General features: G+C 38.6%; 1 protein-coding gene across 4 annotated transcripts in view; it reads left to right on the top strand.

The window, feature by feature from the left end:
• SCN5A (sodium voltage-gated channel alpha subunit 5) overlaps positions 1-6000 on the top strand; it is a 165027-nt gene that overhangs the window by 32964 nt on the left and 126063 nt on the right. The gene's annotated exons all lie outside the window — the stretch shown is intronic.

Raw genomic sequence — 6000 nt, 5'->3', positions numbered from 1 at the left:
AGAGGTTGTGGAGTCTCCTTCTTTGGAGATCTTTAAAACCTGCTTGGATGCAGCCCTGTGCCACGTGCTCTAGGTGACCCTGCATGAGCAGGGGGATTGGACTCGATGACCTCTGAGGTCCCTTCCAACCTTGGGCATTCTATGATTCTATGAAATGCTTCATTTTTTTTTTCAGGCCATTGAAATGGAGCAGTATGAACAGATCATCTAGAACTGTATGACCATGGGGCTAGATAGAAAGAAGTGATGTGTAAGTCAGATAATAAATATAGCAAGACTGGGGAGAGATGAAGTGTTTGAGGTGTTGTCTGAGGTGGTAATAGAAGACAGTGAGTTTTTGATGAGTAATTATGGAGGTGGGAGGTGGGATAAATCACGTTGAGACTGGAATAGGTGTTTTATTATGTATGATTGTATTTGAACTAATGATTAAGACAAAGAACATCTCTAGGCTTTCAGGCTGTGCTTATCAGTGTGAAATCTATTCATGATACTCCATAGCTAATTGTAAATATTGTGGCTTTGTTAGGGCGCAGTGATCTTTTGCTAAATAGCTTAATAAATGCTCAAATGTTAATGCTGTGATGTGTTATTAACATGGGTACTGTACCTCTGTACTTTAATATTTTAAGCCACATAGGAAAAGAAAGGTAAAATTGAAACGGTGCAAAGATGAGAGAAACACAGGGATTGGTACCATTGTAACCAATACAACAATTCCCCACAATTCAGTATATATATTTCTTGTCCTTATGATGGAAAAGCAAGTTCCTAATCTTCCAATGGCTTGTAAAACAGAAGACTGTATCCTCTAGATATTTCTTTTTAATTCTTATCTCCACATTACATAATGCTCACTTAGCGAGGAGAAGTCTACTTGAGGAAAGATCTGCCATAGAGGAATAAAACTGTATTTCCAGAATTTTTCTCTCTTCAAACAGTTCATAAATCACCAAAGTAATAAAGCACTTGACTCGCACTGTGTGGTTCAAAGAGGCATTTGAAAAGGACTAGTCTACGCCCTTTGAAGCCTCTCCATGGATTTCTGCTGGCTCCAAATTCAGCAATAACCAGCCTTGGAAAACGAACTAGCTCCTGCTCTGAACTCCACAGCCCATCCAGCTGTGCAGTCAGCCCACTGGCAGGAAACTGCTTAGAAACTGCCTTTCGTTATTGCAGTAGTTTTGAGGATTAAATAAAGAACATTTTTCCCCTTTATTGCAAAGTTCATGCTTTTCATCAACACTGAATTTGCCCAAGTGAGATGATGACAAAGTATGGGAATTGCCAGGCTCAGTCGAACCTAAACTGTCTGAGGCATAGAGAGGCACCAACACAATCCATAAGAAAGTAGTACAGCTTGAAGGAGATACTTTTCTAAATTTTTATTAGCTTAACTATTGTATCTCTGGATATCCTTATCTACATAAGCAATAAATCTGTGTATGCATGTTCTAGCCAAAGAGAGAGCCTGTGGCAGCAACCACAGAAGTTGAAATGACAAGTTCAGTGAAAAAAAAAATATTTATCTTTAGTTCTGCATTTTTTTCTTTTACTTTTTTATTTATTTTTTCCCTAGGGGCAAAAAGAAACATTGTTATCACATTCTGTGTCCTGGAGCACACAAAGCTTCCTGATCTTATTTTTCAGAATGCATGCTATTTTTGACTCTGGTAGTCACCTCTTTTCTAAGATAGAAGATCTCAATTTTTCTAGTCAGTCTTTGCCTGTCATTCTCATTACCCACTTCTCAAAATACTCTGATTCTGCAGTTACCCTATCAAAAGCAGTTCTGCATACTATCATCCACGTGTGGCAAACTACTGTTTTATATATTTGTACATATTTTTCCTACATTGTCCTGCATCCGGTTCCTCATGCATCTCAGTATTATGCTTCTGTTCAGCCACAGTCTCACAGTAAAAGTATTGGCTGAGAGTCCATAAAAACATCCATACATCTTGCCTGAACTGAGAAAAGAAATTTAGAACCTGAGAAGGTTATGGGTGGTTCAGATTTTCTCCTCTTTGTCTTCTCATTTTTTACAACAGAATATCCCATTCTGCATTTCACTGCTCATTTTCTTTGAAAGGCTGTAGGTCTCTCATGTTTCTCATTCAGTTATGGCCTTGAACTAAATTTTACCTAGAAAATATTGTAATATCAGTAGATTTTTGTCATCTCTTTATTTCACTTTCTTTGCACTTAAAAATGTGATAAACTCATGCAGACACAGTACTCTACCTTCTGAAATATTTCACATTGACTTTTCATCCTTAACCTTTGTATTCTATCTCTCAGTCAGTTTTTGATCCAATTAATTTGTTTTCTTCTTACCGTAGTGCAAACTGGAGTATTCTCTTTTCTGGTGGGTTTAAGCATCTATCAGTGATCATAAATGCATTCAACCCTCGTTGCAGGTTTTTATTTGAATTTCGTTGTGTAAAACATATCAAAGAAAACCTTCTACAAAACTTTCAGAGGGTGCACTTAATCATTTTTGCTGCTATTGATGTGAAGCAAATGTCTAAGCAAGTGGCACTGAATATGCTTTTTGGTATGAACTATACAGCCCACAGTACTTAAAGTATAGGTCTGCATGACCGGTCAGCAAGAGATGTGGAATGAGATTATCTGAAGTTTGTTGAAAGCCAGCATGCATATTTATTGCTGGTTATTCTTTCTCGTCTTCTCTGCCAAGGAGATATGGGCTGGCATAACATAATAGGAGGCATCTTGAGGCTCAGTGGTCTTGGCATAGTCCCCAGCCCAGTGTGACGGCCCTGGTGGAGCATCCAAATTCTGTGTTTCCCCTCTGGCCTTCAGCTCCAAATGTGCCTGACATACATTTCCTTCCCTCGGCCCTTACTGGCAGGATTTTCTAGATATTGAGGATCTTTGACTTGATTTTAGCTTTATACTAGTGAGCTGAAGTGATCTGTAGCAGAAGGTTTTATTTGACATTTTTTTTTTATTATCTTTTCTAAAAGGAGGGACAACCAAAGTCATCAAAAAGGGACAGATTATTTTCAGTCTTGTATGAAACTTACATCCTTGGCTTGTGTTGAGTGTGGGGGCAGCAGTGCTACTACCATGAGGGGAGCTGACCAGCGGCACTTGAGCAGGAGACCAGTTCCCACCAGAAACTTGTGTGTTTTCTTAGATTCACCTCCACCACATATGTATCTCATGCAGGCTACCTCTTGTCCAGGAGAAGTCCCTGGATTCAGGGCTTCATAAAGTCCTGTATAATCTCACTTTATATGAGATCTTCAGAAGAAGTCCACTGCTTGGACTCTGCCACTTGCCTTGAGTCCTTGTGATTAGCTCCTTGTGATCCTTTCTTATGTGAAGTTTGGAAGATGTCACTAGAGACAGTTGCAAGACAAGCGGCAGGAGTTGGAGTGGAAGGAGATGCCTGGAGGAGAGGGATGGAAGGGGACACCAGGACAAGAAGCTGTAAGAGCAGGGCACACCAAAGCAAGCAGCACCAGGGAGAATGAAGACATTAGCAAATGCCAGGGGAGAGGAGAGGCACATCCCCTGTCAGATGGTGAGCAAAAGAATAACTGATTATTATAATTATTTGTAACCCCTTTTAGCAAAGAAGAACTGACTGGCAGTGCCATTTATTCCCAAGCATTCTTTCCTAATAGTACCCTTATTACAGCGTGTTCCATTGCTTTTGTGAGAGTCATGTTTTTCATCTTCAAACTCAATTTGGTTTATTAGAGATTTCACTGCGTGTGACATAGTGTGCACAGCAAGTGCAGTAAGGATTCATTTTAATTATTATGGATTACCAGGAGGTACAGCGTGTTTGCGCTGGTGGGCGAGAGGGCGAGGAGGGGGGTGCTATCTATTTTGTTTCTGTGTCACATATCACAACTCGAAGAGGATGGGGCTGTTTGAATTGCATTTCAAATGTGGGATATGGACATTTGTTGACTGTCAGTGCTCTGTGCCATCTGTAGTGCAGGGAGCAAGTCTCCCAGCCAGCATGCACCCGTGTGGCTGGAATAAATAGTCCGAGATAACAGACACCTCTCTGAAATTTTTGTTAGAAAGTCAGCCAGAGGACTCTGCTCTGGGCAGTGACTAATGATATGTGAATGCTGCTCATTATGCAACAACTGTGCTAATATATATGTATTTAAAATCAGAATGAATTGAAAAAAAATGCCAGATGAATTATTTAAACTGGGTCTTATGCTGAAGAACAGAAGCTGGAACTTCTATAGTTCCTGTAGCCAGGAACTAGACATTATAAGTTGGCACTAATCATTTTCATTAAGTGGGAAACATCTAACTTTACTTTGGATAGAAATGAGTAGGACTTTCTATCCTGCAGCTGTGTGTACACAAATGACTCTCTGGTGGAGTAATGTAGCTCTAGAAAGTATAACCTGGAGCCTATTTTTAATTGCTAAAAATTATCCTTTTTTTTTTTTTTTTTTTTTTTTTTAACGAAAAATCTTGGCAGGTAGAAATGTTTGAATTTTTGCCCAGACAGCTACTAGAACTTGGCTAATTACCTTATCCTGTGCATTGCGTGTCGCATATGTATGGAAGGGAACAGTGAAGAAACTTGAAAGATACTGATACTTTGGAAAAAGTGTAGAAAAAAGCAACTGATGTTGCCACGTGGAAGGAAATGTGTTGATGTATATTTATTCTCCTAGCCCAGCTGCAAGTGTACTACTAATTGGCACTGTTATGCTAAGGCTGCTACCAAGTTTCTTGGTGTTCCTGGGAATCCAGAAGTCTGAGGACATGAGAAAGATTAGAGTTATTATGAAGTAAAATTAAATGTTCAGACTAGAGCACTTGGGAGTAAGGGGACACTGGAATTCTTGAAATTCTCAGTCTCAGTTATGCCAGTGCCAGCCCAGAAAATCATCATCCAATTGAATCACTCTAGGTTAAAATAATGTGAGAGCTGCATTAGTGACCGTTATTGCTTGGGTTGTGTCTAGTATTAGGTCCCTTTGCTGGTGAAGGGGAAGAGCAGACATTCCCCTGCCTCCAGTCGTCGTGTTTTGCTGTCTGGGCTCCGTATTGCATCTAGAGAAAACAATAAACGGCAGCAGTGGCTCTGCCAAATAATGATGTAGGTATAACAAGCGTGATGACTAATACTTGTATTAACTATTTCCCCCAAAACAATTAAGGGAATTCATTAGTGTTAACTCTGATGCTGCAGTTGTTTTCATGTTAGATAACATCAATGCTAAGGTAGAGGTAAGTGACATTTAGATGTAAAATGTGTGCTATTTATAGGCAATATAACCAGACTGAAAAAAGGTAATACTAAGGCAGGAGCTGTGGGGATGTGGAGTCTTAGTATGTTTTTGTAGGGTTCAGATGTGATAAAAATGGGCATATGTTTTGAAAAAGATAGCATCTGGTTATTGGAAAATACATTATCTTTTGAGTTTTTGACTGCTGAGTACTGCCAGGAAATGTTTCGTATTATTGAAAAATAGATAGATTTATCTGTCATCAGAGAAGTAAATAAAATGTGACCGACCAGAAACTGATATGAAGACTGTGTAATTTTGAGCATTTTTATTTTATTTTAATATGATCAAGTAGTTAGCTTAATCTATAAATTCCTACAGGAGAGTTCGTAAAATGCATTTTATACAACATAACTTTGAAAACAACATTTTCATAAAGCCAGTAGAAAAATATCAAACTTTCACTTCAAGAAAAAAAAAAGCACTGCTGTGTAAAAATTATATAAATTATATATACACATACATGCATGAAAACTTCTTGTTTTGGCTTGATTTTACTTAAAATATTGAAAAGAAAAATCTAGTACAAAAGTTTTCTGTTTTGTATTTTCTCTGCTCTCTCTTTCTCCTTTTCTTATTATGTTTCTTATTGTGAGTTAACATGGTACCAAGGCAGATTGCTCTAAAAGCAAGAGCCATGGCTGCTTCTTAAATACCTCTTATTCTCTTGCATGCCTGATAGAAGTCCAAACCAGCTTGC

The sequence above is a fragment of the Nothoprocta perdicaria genome, unplaced genomic scaffold (assembly GCF_003342845.1).
Source record: "Nothoprocta perdicaria isolate Ctin4 unplaced genomic scaffold, notPer1 scaffold_80, whole genome shotgun sequence".
In the NCBI taxonomy this organism is placed as follows: Eukaryota; Metazoa; Chordata; class Aves; order Tinamiformes; family Tinamidae; genus Nothoprocta; species Nothoprocta perdicaria.
This window is presented reverse-complemented; position numbering and strand designations above follow the sequence as displayed.